The 20,106-nt window shown below is 38.7% G+C and overlaps 1 long non-coding RNA gene across 1 annotated transcript in view; it reads right to left on the bottom strand.

Moving 5' to 3' along the window:
- Positions 1-16,143, bottom strand: part of LOC107571599 (uncharacterized) — a 35,519-nt gene extending 19,376 nt beyond the window's left edge. The window contains exons 1-2 of the long non-coding RNA XR_001607210.1: positions 16,041-16,143; positions 13,617-13,619 (exon numbers count right to left, since the gene is read on the bottom strand). This is a non-coding gene — a long non-coding RNA (uncharacterized lncRNA). The remainder of the gene's footprint in view (positions 1-13,616; positions 13,620-16,040) is intronic.
- Between the last annotated feature and the right edge of the window lie 3,963 nt (positions 16,144-20,106).

Here is a 20,106-nt window from a genome sequence, read left to right as displayed (position 1 = left end):
TTTTTATTTTAATTTATTTATTATTTATTAAAAAAAAAAAGAAAAGATGTTTAACTTTCTATTTATTTGTTTTTGTTCTGTTTATATTTCATTTTTATTATTCTTTATATATTTATTGTTTTGTATTCTGGTTGTGTATGTAATTTATTGCTATGACTGTATCCCCTGTGAATGTTATATCTTCAATAAAAAAATTAAAATAAATAAATAAATAAAAAGGAATCACTAGCAGAAACTCAAAAAAAAAAAAAAGCCACTGCACAAAACAAATCCCAGCCGGGTCCGTCACATTTTTGGGTCCCCTTGAAACATTTCCGTTGTGGTCCGTGCTACTTGCAGCGCGTTTCTTCATTTGCATGTGTTGTGAGGATTTGCAGCGGGTGTGTTGTCAAACTGATGAAGATGATTTCTTAATTTGCTGGTGTTTTCTTAAGTTGCAGTGCGTTGAGCTCTCTCGGCCACCGTAATAAAAGGCATTCTAATGTTAAATTATATAAAAGAAGAAAATTCAGTCTTAGATTTCCAAGAATTATTTACAAGATGTAATATTTCTCAAAATACTTTATTTTTATATTTTAAACTACATGCAGCGTTAAAGACACATAAGGTACCTTGGGGTACAGATCTTCAAACTCATTCAGTAGTAAAATGGATTCACAATCCGCCAAACAAAGGAACAGTCTCTTATTTTTACTTTTGTTTTTCAAATCATAAAGCAGATATTTTCCAAAAGCAAGAGCATGGTTATCTGACTTGACTCCCTTTAATAAAAATTGAATGGGAAACAGTGTGGGATAATACATTTCATGCATCCACAATGCGCATAAGCCATGTTATGGGTGTATCACCACACCCTTATTGTAATTCTTGTGGGCCAGTTTGCCTGGGCACGGTGATGCATATAATCAGAATCAGAAATGGTGGAGTAGAACTGTTTCAGCAGCTCCTGTGGCAGGTTGAACTTCCTCAGCTGGCGAAGGAAGTACAACCTCTGCTGGGCCTTTTTCACAATGGAGTCAATGTGAGTGTCCCACTTCAGGTCCTGATTTGGGAATGTCTAAATGTTCACGATTTTTGGGATTTGGTGCTTGATGACCAGTACAACGTCACTGGGACTCATTTTCCCAAAGATCCTGTTGTATTACTGTTGAATGATAACTCTCAATTTCCTCTAAAAGAGAAACACTGGAAATTTTGGTTAGCTGCCTCAACTGTTGCAAATAAACTTTTAGTTCAGCGATGGAAACCTCTCCACAACCTTTCCATCAAACATCGGTTACATTCCTTACTGGAGATACTATATCTGGAACTATCATCAGCACGGACCAGTCATGCTAAACCAGTCATTTTGTCTATGTGGAAGAACTGTATATGTTCTATTAGGGAGATCTTGGTCTTATATTGTATCGGTTTTCAAACTCCTGATGTGCTGTGGGTTGGGGGGAGATGATGGTAGTAGTTAGAATAATTTTCTTGTTTACTGTAATATATATGCTACTGTCACGACCTGACCAGTCTAGGGTTGATAAGGCCGATGACAAGAATACAATTAAAGAAAAATTGAGCTCCTCTCCTGTCCCAGCTCACAATGACCACAACAGAGGCTTATTCACAAGCGAAAAAGTTTGTTTATTACATCTTAAAAGGATCATATGATGCGATTTAAATTGTTCCTTTCTCTTTGGAGTGTTACAAGCTCTTGGTGCATAAAGAAGATCTGTAAAGTTGCAAAGACTAAAGTCTCAAATCCAAAGAGATATTCTTTATAAATTTAAGAATCAGCCACACCTACCTAAAACGGCTCATTCTAACACGCCCCACATATCTACCTCACTATGTGGGAAGATTTGCATAACACCGCCCAAATGTTGATGCAAAGAAAGAAGGCGTAACTTTTATTCTCGCTGTAGTATTGTTGCCGCTGTCGCCATGTCGTGAAGATGCTGTGTGTTTCGTTGTGAAAGCGAAACTACTTTGTTTGGTCTTCCAAAGGAGGACGATATCTGCTTCGTCATGCCTGGAGCTGATCCGTGCTGGTTGCTGAGGAAATACAACAACTTTGAGCTGTGGATCGAGTCCAGAGTCCAGCCCGGAGTCGTCACATGTCCTTCCGGACGCTCCTAGGTCGAAATCACCGGCCACGCCGTTCTCAAGCCCGCGCCTCTGCTCACTCTAACCCTCCGCCGTTCCTCACTTTATCCCCCGGTCTCTGCTCACTGTAGGCCGCTGTGTGTGACGCTGTGTTTCGTTGTGAAAGCAAAACTACTTTGTTTGGTCTTCCAAAGGAGGACGATATCTGCTTCGTCATGCCTGGAGCTGATCCGTGCTGGTTGCTGAGGAAATACAACAACTTTGAGCTGTGGATCGAGTCCAGAGTCCAGCCCGGAGTCGTCACATGTCCTTCCCGACGCTCCTAGGTCGAAATCACCGGCCACGCCGTTCTCAAGCCCGCGCCTCTGCTCACTCTAACCCTCCGCCGTTCCTCACTTTATCCCCCGGTCTCTGCTCACTGTAGGCCGCTGTGTGTGACGCTGTGTTTCGTTGTGAAAGCAAAACTACTTTGTTTGGTCTTCCAAAAATGGACACGACTATAAATCAGTGGTTAAGTTGTATTTACAACACTGTTCCAGAACACTTCAACCCAAATATTCAGATGTGTGCAGCACAATTTATGGAGGACTGTTTCCTGATCCTGGGAGAGTAGACTACAATGCCGGCAGTTCTGACTCGCAGAGTGTAAGTAAGTTTTTTATATTTTTATATTTTATATATTTAAAGCGAGTTTTTTGAGCAGTGTAGAGTAGGGCTTGTTGTTTGATGAGCTTGTTCTTAAACTCGTTCTTCTGTTAGTGAATTTGGAGTCTTCTAAATGAGCGCCCGCGTGCACGAGGATAGTAATTAGCATAATACACACCCAAATCAGCTCCATATAAGGACTTTCCGCAAAGCGGCACTCGTCCAGTAAAAGACAATTATGGCACCGAAAAACAAAAGACAAAGAAAAAGAGCTTTAACGATAATGAACGTGAGGTTTTGCTGTCGGAGGTGGAAGCCAGAAAAACTGTGCTATTTAAAAGTGTATCCACTGGCGTAACGGGCACAGGTAAAAAAAGAAGCATGGGATATGGTAACACAAGCCATTAATATGGTTTCACCAGAAATTTGGACGGTTGCCGAAGTTAAAAAAAAAGTGGTTTGACATGAAGTTCCAGCCCAAAAGAAGAATTTCAGTTCAACAGAGGAAAAAAGACACGGGTGGAGGGCAGGGGGCACCTGATCTGTCTGCCTTCGATGAAAGAATGGCTGCAATTATAGGACAGTCAAGCTTGAGCGGTATTATAGAAAGGAGTGAGGGTGAGAGTGACCTAATACAGGAGCAATTACAACACGGTAATTTGTTTAAATCAAAATCTTTATTTTAAGGAATGTATTCAAGTAATCATCATAACTCAAAACTTCCGGCTTTTGCAGAACATCCACAGACAGCAGATGGAAATGAAGAAGCTGAAGTCCAGCCGTCTACTTCCCAATCCACTCGTTATACCCCTTCACAGAGGCGCACCGGCGCACGAGTCCTGACCGACGAGGTGCTCGCTAGCTGCATCTAAGCACATCCAACGGGATTTGAGTAACCCGATTGTGCGTTCTATCACTGAGCGCGCAGGGGCATGTTTCAGGTTGTAGTGCACTTCTTGAGGGGTCGTTGGGCTGGCTAGAGGTGTCATGAGCCATGTTTTGAGACCATAACCCCTGTCACCTACAACAAGCATCATGATAATGAACCTTTATTTAAATGAACTAAAAAATATTCTGGGCACACTTCTACCCACCAAGAAGCCATCCCTCTTCACCACCCCCAGCTTGAAAGCGCTGTCCTAAATAACTGTTTTGTAAAATAAAGGAATCGTGAGTTCCTCCGGGCCAGCGTGCAACAACATCTAGTATGTTACAGCTGGCATCGTAGACTATTTGATCGTTGATGGAGTGGTAATTTTTTCTGTTCACATAGTTTATTGCATTTGCGGATGGTGCTTTCATACGCACATGGGTACAGTCTATTGCACCGATGGTATTAGGTATGCCACTGATCTCATAGAACCCCTCTTATACTATCTGGTGTGCCACGTCATAAGGAAATTTTACATAAGTTGTCATAAGACCTACAATAGCTTTTACCACCTTGTGAATAGCACGGCTTATAGAGGGTTGGGGAATTCCAGCTCGGTCCCCAATTTCCCTTTTAAATATTCCCGTAGCAAGTAATCCGATAGTACACAGAACTTGGAGATAAGGTGGTATAGGGTGAGAGCGGTTGGTGATATGGCTTAGGTGTGGTTCCAGTGAGTTGCATAAATCAATAAGAACTTCTCTGGGCAACCTAAAGCGACTGAACAGCCATTCGTCACTCTCAGCAAACATATCTGTGCGCTCTCTAAAGACGCGCTCTTTCCTTAGAGCACGCGCCGCAATGTCTTCAAGCAGTACCAAGTGTGCCATGCCTCCAAACACAAGGTGAGACAAAATAATCACCGTTTACATAAGGATAGATCAGGTGATTGTTGGTAGGACCTCTAATTATATATATATTTATTTATATAATTGGACCTCTAATTATACTTTATTATCAATTTTAATGTCTAGTTACTTTTCACCCACCCTGTAAATAACATATCTAATTATATGTAGGGTTCTTTACACATGCTTATAAGGCGTACATGATTATTGCGTATGTGTGGTATAAGTTGTTCTTGAATTGTTTCATACATTTAGAATAAATTTTAGTACAAACGTTTTTGATGAATCATGATTTATTCGTGAAAACGTCCGTACGCACATTTCACGCAAAAATGTGAGCCTACGCATGTTTAGTGAATGAGACCCAATGTTCTTTTTAGCAGCATCATATGACCCCTTTAAAGTGATGTTTGGAAGCACATCTCTTCGGAAGGGGATCCAGGCCAAAATAACAAACCAAAGGGAAACTAACTAAGGGTTTAGAGAAGTTAAAATTGCCTAAAAATAAAAATTCCCAAAAGAAAAACAGGTCTTTCTGGCCAAAAAAACAGGAGAAAACAACGTTCACAAAATAAATGGCAATCCCCAACCTACTGCTTCAGAAATAACGAACAGGTGTTTACAAACCACGAATAAATGATACAACTAACGAATACTTGCTAACAAACAAAACCTCTTAAGGATCGGATTACAGAGGACTCGAGCTTAGTCCTTGCAGTTCAGGAAACAGTGTTTCCGCAGCGCCACTCAGAATGATTACACACACTATCTTCCACGGCAAGTCAATAACACCGTCGTTTAACAACACTACACAACCAGCTGTTGTCTGGGGCAGGAGACAGAGGACGGAACAGCATGACGCTCCGGCTCACCACGCAATCTCCTGCAGCTGGTCCCAGTCAAGCACTGCCAGAAGGAGAGGTGGAGAGAGAGAGAGAGAGACAGAGAGAGAGAGACTCACAATCTGTAGCACACAATACAACATATACAATATATACCAATGCAAATAAATACAAATAATAACTTGCGTCGAAGCACGTAACACTACTTTGAAAATAATAATAATAATTAATAATAATAATAATAATAAAAAAACTTAAATACAAAAAAAAGAATTAAAAGCCATCATCTGAGGAAAACTGAAACAGATGGCATGGCTTGATAATATGTGACACTTCATTGTGAAAACCTGCACAACAACTATTTGTTGAACGATTTGTGATCAGATCTCGACAACAAAACCTCATGACCTGAAGAACTCTCAGTAAATGAAACTCTGTTAAAGCAGTGATTTCAATTTCTGCTTAAATTGATTATTCATCATCTTGGATTTGTTTTTCCACCCTTTCTCCTTTTTGTTTCGTCTTCTTATCACAGCCAGCTCATTGCACCATAATGAAAGGCACAGTTTACCAAACAATACAAATTCTGTCATCATTTACTCACCCTTATGTCATTCCAAACTCTCACAGAGTGCATTTAGTGTTTATTTTCCAGACAATGAAAGTCCAATGTGTTCTAAACAAGAAATAAATGCATACAGGTTTGAAAAAAATAATTTTTCTATTAGGTATTTCATTATTTTTGCAATAAAGATGCTATAAATGTTAAACAATCAATATAATATACACTGTTATAGCAGTCTACAATATGAGTTTGACTGTTTTATAGGTTTCATCGTTTTAATCAAGAACAAAACACCCCATTATCACTTGCTTTCAACGGCAGTATTTCATAAGAAGGCATGTTTAGGGAGGAATGCAATGTTGTGTGGTATATCCAGTTTGGTTAAAGATGGAATGCATTAAAAATGCACCACCACCGTGCGGGTTTGTGTCATGTGACTCAAAACAGAGCTAATAAAAACGTGAAATTTGAGGACAGCAGGGGATCCAGGCCATCAAGGGACTTACAACTTCACCTGTGTGTAAGAAATTGCACTCAGGTACAAAATGGATTGGGTGAGTTTGACTTATTTAAGTATTACTATAGCCATATATTCTGATTTATACCATTTAGAAGTCTTTTTTCTTAATTGAGATTATTTGTAATAATTTAATTTATTTTTTATTTAATTTATTTTTATTTTTATTTTATTTACTGCTTTAGGACTGGAATTTAAGTCATTTCATAATTTTAACTTCCATTCAAATGTTTGGAATCAGTGGATTTTTTTTTTTAATTACTTTTTTATTTCCTTAAGGATTATTTCAGCATTAAAAATGCACCACCACCGTGCGGGTTTGTGTCATGTGACTCAAAACAGAGCTAATAAAAACGTGAAATTTGAGGACAGCAATTATTTCCTTTTATCAAGGGACTTACAACTTCACCTGTGTGTAAGAAATTGCACTCAGGTACAAAATGGATTGGGTGAGTTTGACTTATTTAAGTATTACTATAGCCATATATTCTGATTTATACCATTTAGAAGTCTTTTTTCTTAATTGAGATTATTTGTAATAATTTAATTTATTTTTTATTTTATTTATTTTTATTTTTATTTTATTTACTGCTTTAGGACTGGAATTTAAGTCATTTCATAATTTTAACTTCCATTCAAATGTTTGGAATCAGTGGATTTTTTTTTTTTAATTAATACTTTCATTCAGTAAGGATGCATTCAATTTATTAGGGGTGCTCCAATCAGGATTTTTTAGGCCGATCACCGATCATCAACCACAAAAAGCAGTATCTGCCGATACCAATCTTTTTAAAGCCTTCTTTTTATCATGTAGAATTATTCATAGTGCTACTCCAATCAGGATTTTTAGACATTTGTTCAGGGCCTGAATTTCATTTTTGAAATTTTTTAATTTGAGGGGTAGAGGGGGGCATTTATATATATATATAAATTTCTCTCACCTAAATGTTTGATCATGCTGTGCATTTTTCTTTTTACAATTGTGCAATTGTTGCATGCTTTCACACAAGAGTCCGCTTCTGATCCGCGGCAGTTTACCACAAACACAACATTTATCCATGACTGAAAATGCTTTTTCTGCATTGTGATTCTTTTTTTTACACAGTACAGTAATGCAATCTTTCATAGACGTGTTTAAAGGCAATAAATATAAGCACCACATTATTCAATGCTTATTACTTTTGCATTTACTTCTAGATTTATATATTAAGATGCTCAAGCAAGTGGCAAAATATTTAAACTCCTTTTCTTAAGTTATCACAAACATACATTTAACCCTAAACCTGGCAACGTATCGTGTGGGATACAAACATTTGGGAGGCTGTGTGGAGAGAGGCAGGGAAAGTGTAGGTCTCATTTCTTGGATTCATGTTGAAAAGGTGTTTGTTGTGAATATTTAGTTACATTGACTTTGTTCATACATTCTTTGTTTAGCTCACGGACAGCATTTAAACCTGCCTGGCCGCCTGTAGTGGGAAATCTACTCACCCTGCGATAAAAGTTGCGAAAGTTGTCACATATTTACACACGTTGGAGGGGACTTACCGGTTTAAAAAGCAGTTGTTCAGCATTAGCTTATTGCTTTACATTGAAATGATAATGACATTTTTTGTAATTTGTCTCTAAATGTTTGTATCTCAGGGGATACGTCACCCTTTTAGGGGTATAAATCAAGATATCAAAACATATATATATATATATATATACTCTGTGATTTTGTGCCTTGTGTTTTAGAAAATCAAATCTTTTTGTAATCTTGACAAAACACATATCGTTGGAAAGGTCTGACAGTCAAGGTTCCATATTTGGTGACTGTTTTGTAACAGAAGAGATGTTGTGACAGAAAATGATTGATTTGTGACAGCAAACGGCATCAAAAGAATTCAATAGAGTTTGGGTGTCACCCAGTGGTTATTTTTGGTATAGCGCCCAAACAAAATCTCACAGGAACCACAATTTCGGTGATATCAACTTCAAATTTGGAACATAACTTGGTTAGACGTATGGCTTAGATTTTATAGCAATTTGAAGTGCAACATATTTTATAAAGTATTTATTTTATATACAATAAAAAAAAAAACAGTATACTGCAGTATCTTTACTGCAAATTTAAACTTCTATAACTTTTTTATACTTTCTTTTTTTGAAATGCTTTCACTTCAGCAATAATCTGCTATGTGCCTTCTTTAAAAAGAGAATTACAACCATGTTACAACAAGCATTGATAAACAAGTGTTCTGTTTTCAGTTAATTTATACCCCAAACTGGCAACGTATCCTGTGGGATACAAACTTTAAAATCAAAATGAAAAGTCATGTTTTGAAAAAAATTATCAAGTTGTATTATTTGTGTCCCAATAAGATGGAAAATAGCAATAAATTAATTTTCTGATGTCTCTTTATGGTCTTGCCATTTTTAGGGTTAAACTTACCATTGACAGAAACAGTCAGCTCTACTTTCTTTTCTTTTGCATTTAAATCTTCTTTACAGCCAATCCTGCGGTTCATAAAGAACTTTGTTTTCCTTCCTCCACGAATGCCATCTATTATTGCCTTCTTTATCTAAAAGTGCTCTTTTCCTTTAAACCTAGCCAAAAAGCCATATGTGTTGACTGTGAAACACAGTAGACTTTAACTATTTGCATTTATGGTGTAATCACTACATTTTAGTGTCAATCCATGTTCATATTTTCCGCAAACAATGTGCTGTCACTTAATTCAGCGCGTGCAACGGAAACGATCTCTGCACTGCTGCAGATGCACCGCTCCTGGATGCACTGCCGGACACAACGTGTGCAGTGTGAACGCTTTAATCCGTTAACATGAACGCATACGCACTGCAAACGAACTTATCCTGGCATTATGTGTTTGCGTTTAGAGTGTGCATGAGCGCTCAGTCTCCAGGAGAGCGTGCGAGTGCTGAACAGTTTAAACACTGGCAAGTATTAAAAAGAAATGCAATTTATAAACTTTAGTGACGATGCAACACTGCCTCGATTGTGCAAGTGACAATTCCTGTGTCGACCGTGCAGCTCGCTTATAGACAGATGCGATGTGATTTTGAAGCCATTTGCGCATTTTGAGAGCGAAAGAGAGAGCACGCAGAAAGTTTCACAGAAAGTGTTCAAATTACTGTATACGTTATTCAATGAAGAAATATGAATTGTACTTTGCCTTTAGCATTATTATTATTTTACCTGCGCCGGACAGAGATTGAGATGGTGCTGCTGCAGTAGCTAAACTCTTGACGTTGCTGATTTGAATGTGAGAACTTAACTTTAATATTCGTATTTGTAAGTTGAAATTTACACTCACAACAGCTCTGATGTGAAAAGTTGAATCTTTCGATTTGTGCACACATAGTTACAAATGTGTAAAGTGGCTTTCACATAAAATGACAGACACAAATGTGTACGAAACATTTACTTTTGCACTTTACTTTAGTTTTGCTGTACAACCTCAAGTCGCACTTACAACCTCTCAGATCTGGCAGTACAACTTCAAATCCTAGAGCTTTGACTTTTGCTATTCCTGTAGCAAAACTCACTTGCGCACTTGAGAATGCAGACGTGAGAGACCAGAGCTGGGGTGTGAATAACAGGAGGTGCTTGCAATACAAAGTTTCAGGCATTGTTCAGATTAGTACAAGCTAGACAGGGAGAAATTAAGGAAGGTGAAAGCAAAGTTGTTGTTTTTTTAAGATTAAGTCAAATGGTGACGAAAGAGATGAGTTTTCAGGTGTCTCTTGAAAATGGTCAGGGATTCAGAAGACAAGAAGCTCAGTCTTTGCCAGGTTGTGCTGTAGGTGATGATTTTTCATCCATGTCCGCCGGGCAGCCTGAGATCCGTGCAGCTACCGCTGGATCATCTGGTTGAAATGAGAGATAGAGCTGTGTGTCATCAGCATAGCAATGGTAGGAGAAGTCATGTGCCTGTATGATGGGACCCAGTGATGTAGTGTATATGGAGAAGAGGAGCGGTCCAAGAACTGATCCCTGAGGAACCCCAGTGACAAGTTGATGAGCTTTGGATACCTCCCCTCCCCAAGACACCCTGAAAGACCTACCAGTGAGATAGGATTCTAACCAGCGAAGTGGAGCTCCTGTGATGCCCATTGAAGAGAGGGCAGACAGGAGGATCTGATGATCGACAGTGTCAAAAGCAGCAGATAGATCCAGCAGAATAACACCTGAGGATTTGGAATCAGCTTTTGCAATCCGCAAGGCTTCAGTGACTGACAGTAGCGCAGTCTCATTTGAATGGCCACTTCTGAAACCTGACTGGTTAGCGTCCAGTTGGTTATTCTGTGAAAGAAATGACGATACCTGGTTGAAAACAACTCGTTCAAGCAGGCCCGTAGCCAGCTATGAGGTTACCGAGGTCTGGACCTCAGTAAATTTTTCAGGTTTAAAAATAAATTTTGTTCTCTGAATGACTAATTTGCTGTTAAAACGCCTCATACGAATGTCTGCATGGTTAATTAAAGGGTTAGCTCACAAAACCCTAAGAATTCACAACATTTTATTATAATAGTGCTCTCATTATAACTTTATGTAGGCCTATATGACAGTAGTTATTAATGTTTTGCATTTCTGTTATGAGCTGTGCACGCTGAAGATGACCAGTAGAATGAAACATTTGATGTCAGGTTTTTAATCAATGGGATTTAACTCATCATTTATCTCATATAGAATACGCTTCATTATTTATACAACATAACGTTAATATTACAACTATCTGCACAAAATGCCCCGAATGCACATGAACATTTCTGCACGGCTCTGAATGAACTCCTTTTGTGGAAGCGTTCTTCACGCAACAACGTGCAGAAACACAGCAACTAAACTCTAAAAAATCACAGCGTTTTATTACAATAGTGTTCTCATTATAATGTTATGTGTATGACTGTCCCAGTTATTAAAAACCTTGCTATGTGTACTGCATTAAGCTAACTGAGACTTGTTATAGCACTTGCATATCATTGCTCTTTTGTTGATTTTGATTGATTCCATTGTCCTCATTTGTAAGTCGCTTTAGATAAAAGCATCTGCTAAATGACTAAAAAGTAGTCAAATAAAGCATGCAAATCCATGTAATAAATAAAACTTGCCTCACATGGCTCCGGGAGGTGAAAAAGGCCTCCTGTAGCGAATCGATGCATTTTTGTTAGAAAAATATCCATATTTAAAATGTTACAAATCATTTTTTCTCACTTCTGCTGACTGTCATACATGCAAGCCGTTCCGGGCGGATGACATAGGATGCATGTTGCCAGATCCGATTATAAGCGGTTTTTGAACTTGTATTTTTCACTTAATTTGACACTTTAGAAAGTTAATCAAGTAGGACGTTTAGGGTCATTGATATCTTTATCTTATCTGCAAAAACAATTTGGTTTATTTTTATTTTTGTTTTAATAGCAATATCAGGCAACCCTGCATCGCCGACACTTAAACTGACTGTAGGAGCCAAATGTAATTTTTAACCACTTAGATGGCGGTGTGGAATGGGAGGAGTTGGTGTATGTCATATGACATTTAAACCCTCATGGTTGTGTGTGTGGAGAGGGTAACAGGTGGCGGGAATACATGGTTCTTACCATATCCTAAGATCCATTGAATGAACAAAGCAAGAAACTGATAGTGGCATGCCAACTCCTCCCATTCCACACCGCCATCTAGTGGTTAAAAATTACATTTGGCTCTTACACTGACAGTAATCAAAAAGCCCTTGGACAGGTTATTTCTGACAGGATAGACATTCAGTAAGGCAAACGCAAAAAACATCATGATATTATCTGTCAGAAACATCAACACTGTCAAAAACAGTAGCATTTAACACTAGTGCACAGATCTGTAGAACAAGTAGGTTACAGAATGAAATGAATTACGCAAACACTAGCCATGGTGAAGTCTATGCAATTTCATTCAGTATAGTAGTTACATTTTCACAAATCATGCTATAAACATTCATAAGAGCACTAGTGGATGATTTGAGGTCCTGTGTGTGTGGAGCGGAGAACCGACCACTGATTGTTCTAGTTGTGTCTGTGAAGAATGTGGCAAAGTCATTGGCTGTTAAGGAGGTGGCGGAGGGGAACAGAAGAGAGAATTGAATGTTTTGAAGAGATTACGTGTGTCAGAAGCGCTGTTGATCTTGTTGTGGAAGTATGAAGATTTGGCAGTATGGACTTGAGCAGAGAAAGATAAAAGCAAAAAACAGATTTTGGATTTGTGCCATTTTCTCTCTGCTGCCCCGAGTTTGGTCTGACGCTCACGAAGAACATCGGATAACCAAGGGTTAGAAGGAGCAGCCCGTGCTGGCCTGGAGGAGAGAGGACAAATATCATCTAGACAAGAGGTTAAAATAGAGCATAAAGTGTCAGTTGCTGCATTCACATCCAGTGATGAGAAATGGGTGGGTGAGGGAAGAGAGGAGGACACTACAGAGGAAAGATGGGAGGGTGAAAGGGAGCGTAGGTTTCGTCTAAAAGTAACAGATATAGGGGTTGGTGGCACACAGGTAGCAAAATGTAGTTTAAATGTAATGAAGAAATGATCAGAGATATGTAGGGGTTTTACCAGAATGTTGACTGCAATACAATTGCGTGTGTAAATTAAGTCAAGTTGGTTGCCTGATTTGTGAGTGCTTGTGGTGGTAAGGCGTTTGAAATCAAATGAAGCTAAGATTGAATGGAAATCTGCAGCATAAGGCTTGTCCAAATGAATATTGAAGTCGCCAACGACTATAAGTGGACTGCCATTCTCTGGGAATGAGGACAGCAGCCCATCCAGCTCTTCTTCTCACCATCATGGCAGACGGCAACGGGCTCTGGCCTCAGGCGAAACGGCGTTGACTCCTCTGCTCCCTAACGGATGGCAGCCGTCCCTCCACAACCCAGGTGGCCAGCAGCGAGTTCGTCCGTCCCCCCGGCAACTCACTCCAGCCCACCCCCTTGAGCGTCCACGGTGGCAGACTGCTCTGCCATGCTCGATGGCACAGCGGATTCACCACAGCAATGAGGGATCCCTGGCAGTGTCACTCCTTCCTCCCGGGTTTCGGCACCAATGTAACAAAGTTCGCAGCTCGGGGAAGAAGGAGGCGGGAACCGGTGAACATTTAACCACAATTTTAATAAACAAACACTGAAAATAGCGAAACAGCCCCTCACGGACAACTGCCTCGCACAAACAGAACCAAAACAACATAAATAATCCAGGCCTGGTCCTCTCTCGTCCGTCACTGTCGTTACTCCTCCTTTTATCCTTCCGGAGCTCCTCCGTGGCACTCGAGACCGGTGAGTGGCGCAGGTGTCGCTCAATATCAATTACTCCCTCCCCACTCGTCACAATGATTATCTGTCTGCTAAATTACTACTATAACTTTACAATAGATAAAAATGATGTTGTCACATGTATGCCTTGGTTTCTGTGTATTTTTGGTTCTTGCCATTGTGACCTAGTTTTCCTGTGTTGCCCGATTATGTCATTCTGTTCACCTGTGTCTTGTTAATTATCTCATTAGTTCCAGTGTTTAAATACTCTTAGTTTCCTTCTAGTCGCTGGCCGTCTCAGTTTAGGCTACTAAATGATATGTCAATCAGTTATTATATATAATCAGCATTATTCATATAGTTTATTTATTACCTGGAGATAACTTGAACGTTTTTTCTGCTTTTTATTCAACTCTGCTACAGCGATAGCCGGATGTTTTTGTCCATATTAAGGATTTCCTGTACGTCATAAGTCATTCCTTCTATGAGTCTGTTTTGGACTTTCTGCACGAGAGCGCCCTCTGGCTTCGAGTATGAATTAAACATACAATGCATCCAGATATTCACTTCTCCTCAATTTGGATACAAATAAAACATCAGGTCATGCATAGACTATCGATAATGTCTCTTTAAATTTAAATCTAGATGTAAATCTAGAAACCTCTACGTGAACACACCTGCCCGAATAAAGTGCGGGGGACGAATTTACATTTCACTAAAATTAAATATTAAAAATGCAGCTAGCGTTCTACACACAGCAATATAAACAAAGGTGCCTGTTCTCTTTCCTTCTTGCTGTTTGATTGGGAAACGTTTAAAGGGCGTCGAGGGGTCTTATCTTTATGTTATCTGACTAAAAACTAATACTTTGAACTTATATTATTACATTATTTATTAAAAAAACTTAGAGTGCCTTAAAAATAATTATCACAACACTGATAAAACAGGCGTATACTGATTTTCTCATCTTCCGATTTATACTTATCAATCCTGTTTTTATTATCATTATCATTCAAAAAAATTAATAAATTCAGAACAGGATTAGAATATAATTCTATTTTAAATAAGACAGAAATATTTTTTCTACAACAACAGCAAAACCACCCTACCCTGTAAACTCAATAATAATAATAATAATAATAGGTCTAATATAATTCTGTTTCTAATTCCAGAGTGATTAAGAGGTGCAAAGAAAAATTTCTTTAACTTTTAAACTTGGTCTAAAATGGTCTTAAATGGTCTTTTCTGTTCTGTGTTTCTTTTTCAAAACTGCGTCACAGCATTTTCTGCTTTCAATACAGAAGCATCCGTTTCAATACATGTCTCAGCAAGGAGCACAGCCCTATTAAAAGCTATGCTCCATGGGCCCCTTTTATACTTTGAGCACCTGCCCCTCCAAAGGTCTCTGCACGGCCCTGGTTCTTGGTCTAAATAAACGCAATTCTTGTCAAGAAAAAAAGAGACAGAAGCAGCAGTTGTGAGTGGGGTGGCCCACACTAGCTCCTCCCCACATGAATTGCGTTAAATATTGTTCATGCATTAAACTGAAAATATTAATCACATGAGTTAACACATTAATTTTGACAGCACTACGTTTTAAATAAATTCATTCTTGATTAGCATAAGAAACAATAAAAAACTTTTAAAAAAATCTTACTGATCTTAAACTTTTGAACGGTAGTGTAATTATTCCCTTGTGTTATGCTATTCACCATAACTACTTTCATCTTCATTATTGTGGACTGTGCAAAAATGACAAATCGTCTTTCATGCACAGGGAAAATTTTTTTTTATGAAAATAAATAATCTGGAAGGAGGGTATTATATTAGTTTTTTTTCTCACTTCACTAACATGCCAAAACTGATGCCATTGCTTACATATTTGCTAATGTTGTGTATTATATGTTTATAGGTGGTCTATTTGACAGCTACCAAGATGAGTAGAAAAACACTGATAATTGCAGTGTTAAGTTTAGGTCTGTAAGTTCCTGATCATCCAAATTCTTTATTTCTCTTATTACTTATTTACATGTGAAAATTGCTCTAAAATTGCGCTGTACTTTGTTTTTTTGAAAACAGTGTTTTGTAGCACATCAGCTGATTCAGCAAACTCACCCACAACAGCAACAACTGAATCTATGACTGTTACATCATACTCAGCTGCACAAACGACACAATTCTGCGTAGAACTGACACAACAGCACATAGAATACTGCTCAACAACAACTGAAACTCTGTTTACAACCACTGCCAAAACGACACAAACACCTGAATCAACAAACTCACCTACAACTGCAACAATTGAACCTACGACTGTTAGAGTAAACACAGCTACAACTACATCTCAGCTTACAACTACTGCCCCTCCTACAGAAACAACAACAACACAACTTACATCTACAGCAGAACCAACAACCACAACTGTTTTAACATCTACAGCAGAACCAACAACCACAACTGTTTTAACATCTACAGCAGAACCAACAACCACAACTGTTTTAACATCTACAGCAGAACCAACAACCACAACTGTTTTAACATCTACAGCAGAACCAACAACCACAACTGTTTTAACATCTACAGCAGAACCAACAACCACAACTGTTTTAACATCTACAGCAGAACCAACAACCACAACTGTTTTAACATCTACAGCAGAACCAACAACCACAACTGTTTTAACATCTACAGCAGAACCAACAACCACAACTGTTTTAACATCTACAGCAGAACCAACAACCACAACTGTTTTAACATCTACAGCAGAACCAACAACCACAACTGTTTTAACATCTACAGCAGAACCAACAACCACAACTGTTTTAACATCTACAGCAGAACCAACAACCACAACTGTTTTAACATCTACAGCAGAACCAACAACCACAACTGTTTTAACATCTACAGCAGAACCAACAACCACAACTGTTTTAACATCTACAGCAGAACCAACAACCACAACTGTTTTAACATCTACAGCAGAACCAACAACCACAACTGTTTTAACATCTACAGCAGAACCAACAACCACAACTGTTTTAACATCTACAGCAGAACCAACAACCACAACTGTTTTAACATCTACAGCAGAACCAACAACCACAACTGTTTTAACATCTACAGCAGAACCAACAACCACAACTGTTTTAACATCTACAGCAGAACCAACAACCACAACTGTTTTAACATCTACAACAGAACAATCAACTACATCGGAACAAAGCACAACAACACAGACAGCAACAACATCCCTACCTACAACAAGTACAGCTCAATCTACAACCCTGGTTACAACAACCTCACCTACAATTACATCTCAGCTTACAACTACTACCCCTCCTACAGAAACAACAACACAACTTACATCTACGGCGGAAACAACAACCACAACTGTTTTAACATCTACAGCAGAACCAACAACCACAACTGTTTTAACATCAACAGCAGAAGCAACAACCACACCTGTTTTAACATCTACAACTGTACCAACAACCACAACTGTTTTAACATCAACAGCAGAAGCAACAACCACACCTGTTTTAACATCTACAACTGTACCAACAACCACAACTGTTTTAACATCAACAGCAGAAGCAACAACCACACCTGTTTTAACATCTACAACTGTACCAACAACCACAACTGTTTTAACATCAACAGCAGAAGCAACAACCACACCTGTTTTAACATCTACAACTGTACCAACAACCACAACTGTTTTAACATCAACAGCAGAAGCAACAACCACACCTGTTTTAACATCTACAACTGTACCAACAACCACAACTGTTTTAACATCAACAGCAGAAGCAACAACCACACCTGTTTTAACATCTACAACTGTACCAACAACCACAACTGTTTTAACATCAACAGCAGAAGCAACAACCACACCTGTTTTAACATCTACAACTGTACCAACAACCACAACTGTTTTAACATCAACAGCAGAAGCAACAACCACACCTGTTTTAACATCTACAACTGTACCAACAACCACAACTGTTTTAACATCAACAGCAGAAGCAACAACCACACCTGTTTTAACATCTACAACTGTACCAACAACCACAACTGTTTTAACATCAACAGCAGAAGCAACAACCACACCTGTTTTAACATCTACAACTGTACCAACAACCACAACTGTTTTAACATCAACAGCAGAAGCAACAACCACACCTGTTTTAACATCTACAACTGTACCAACAACCACAACTGTTTTAACATCAACAGCAGAAGCAACAACCACACCTGTTTTAACATCTACAACTGTACCAACAACCACAACTGTTTTAACATCAACAGCAGAAGCAACAACCACACCTGTTTTAACATCTACAACTGTACCAACAACCACAACTGTTTTAACATCAACAGCAGAAGCAACAACCACACCTGTTTTAACATCTACAACTGTACCAACAACCACAACTGTTTTAACATCAACAGCAGAAGCAACAACCACACCTGTTTTAACATCTACAACTGTACCAACAACCACAACTGTTTTAACATCAACAGCAGAAGCAACAACCACACCTGTTTTAACATCTACAACTGTACCAACAACCACAACTGTTTTAACATCAACAGCAGAAGCAACAACCACACCTGTTTTAACATCTACAACTGTACCAACAACCACAACTGTTTTAACATCAACAGCAGAAGCAACAACCACACCTGTTTTAACATCTACAACTGTACCAACAACCACAACTGTTTTAACATCAACAGCAGAAGCAACAACCACACCTGTTTTAACATCTACAACTGTACCAACAACCACAACTGTTTTAACATCAACAGCAGAAGCAACAACCACACCTGTTTTAACATCTACAACTGTACCAACAACCACAACTGTTTTAACATCAACAGCAGAAGCAACAACCACACCTGTTTTAACATCTACAACTGTACCAACAACCACAACTGTTTTAACATCAACAGCAGAAGCAACAACCACACCTGTTTTAACATCTACAACTGTACCAACAACCACAACTGTTTTAACATCAACAGCAGAAGCAACAACCACACCTGTTTTAACATCTACAACTGTACCAACAACCACAACTGTTTTAACATCAACAGCAGAAGCAACAACCACACCTGTTTTAACATCTACAACTGTACCAACAACCACAACTGTTTTAACATCAACAGCAGAAGCAACAACCACACCTGTTTTAACATCTACAACTGTACCAACAACCACAACTGTTTTAACATCAACAGCAGAAGCAACAACCACACCTGTTTTAACATCTACAACTGTACCAACAACCACAACTGTTTTAACATCAACAGCAGAAGCAACAACCACACCTGTTTTAACATCTACAACTGTACCAACAACCACAACTGTTTTAACATCAACAGCAGAAGCAACAACCACACCTGTTTTAACATCTACAACTGTACCAACAACCACAACTGTTTTAACATCAACAGCAGAAGCAACAACCACACCTGTTTTAACATCTACAACTGTACCAACAACCACAACTGTTTTAACATCAACAGCAGAAGCAACAACCACACCTGTTTTAACATCTACAACTGTACCAACAACCACAACTGTTTTAACATCAACAGCAGAAGCAACAACCACACCTGTTTTAACATCTACAACTGTACCAACAACCACAACTGTTTTAACATCAACAGCAGAAGCAACAACCACACCTGTTTTAACATCTACAACTGTACCAACAACCACAACTGTTTTAACATCAACAGCAGAAGCAACAACCACACCTGTTTTAACATCTACAACTGTACCAACAACCACAACTGTTTTAACATCAACAGCAGAAGCAACAACCACACCTGTTTTAACATCTACAACTGTACCAACAACCACAACTGTTTTAACATCAACAGCAGAAGCAACAACCACACCTGTTTTAACATCTACAACTGTACCAACAACCACAACTGTTTTAACATCAACAGCAGAAGCAACAACCACACCTGTTTTAACATCTACAACTGTACCAACAACCACAACTGTTTTAACATCAACAGCAGAAGCAACAACCACACCTGTTTTAACATCTACAACTGTACCAACAACCACAACTGTTTTAACATCAACAGCAGAAGCAACAACCACACCTGTTTTAACATCTACAACTGTACCAACAACCACAACTGTTTTAACATCTACAGCTGAACCAACAACCACAACTGTTTTAACATCTACAGCAGAAGCAACAACCACACCTGTTTTAACATCTACAACTGTACCAACAACCACAACTGTTTTAACATCTACAACTGAACCAACAACCACAACTGTTTTAACATCTACAACTGAACCAACAACCACAACTGTTTTAACATCTACAACTGAACCAACAACCACAACTGTTTTAACATCTACA

Source organism: Sinocyclocheilus grahami, unplaced genomic scaffold (assembly GCF_001515645.1).
Source record: "Sinocyclocheilus grahami isolate Dianchi unplaced genomic scaffold, SAMN03320097.WGS_v1.1 scaffold1619.1, whole genome shotgun sequence".
Taxonomy (NCBI): domain Eukaryota; kingdom Metazoa; phylum Chordata; class Actinopteri; order Cypriniformes; family Cyprinidae; genus Sinocyclocheilus; species Sinocyclocheilus grahami.
This window is presented reverse-complemented; position numbering and strand designations above follow the sequence as displayed.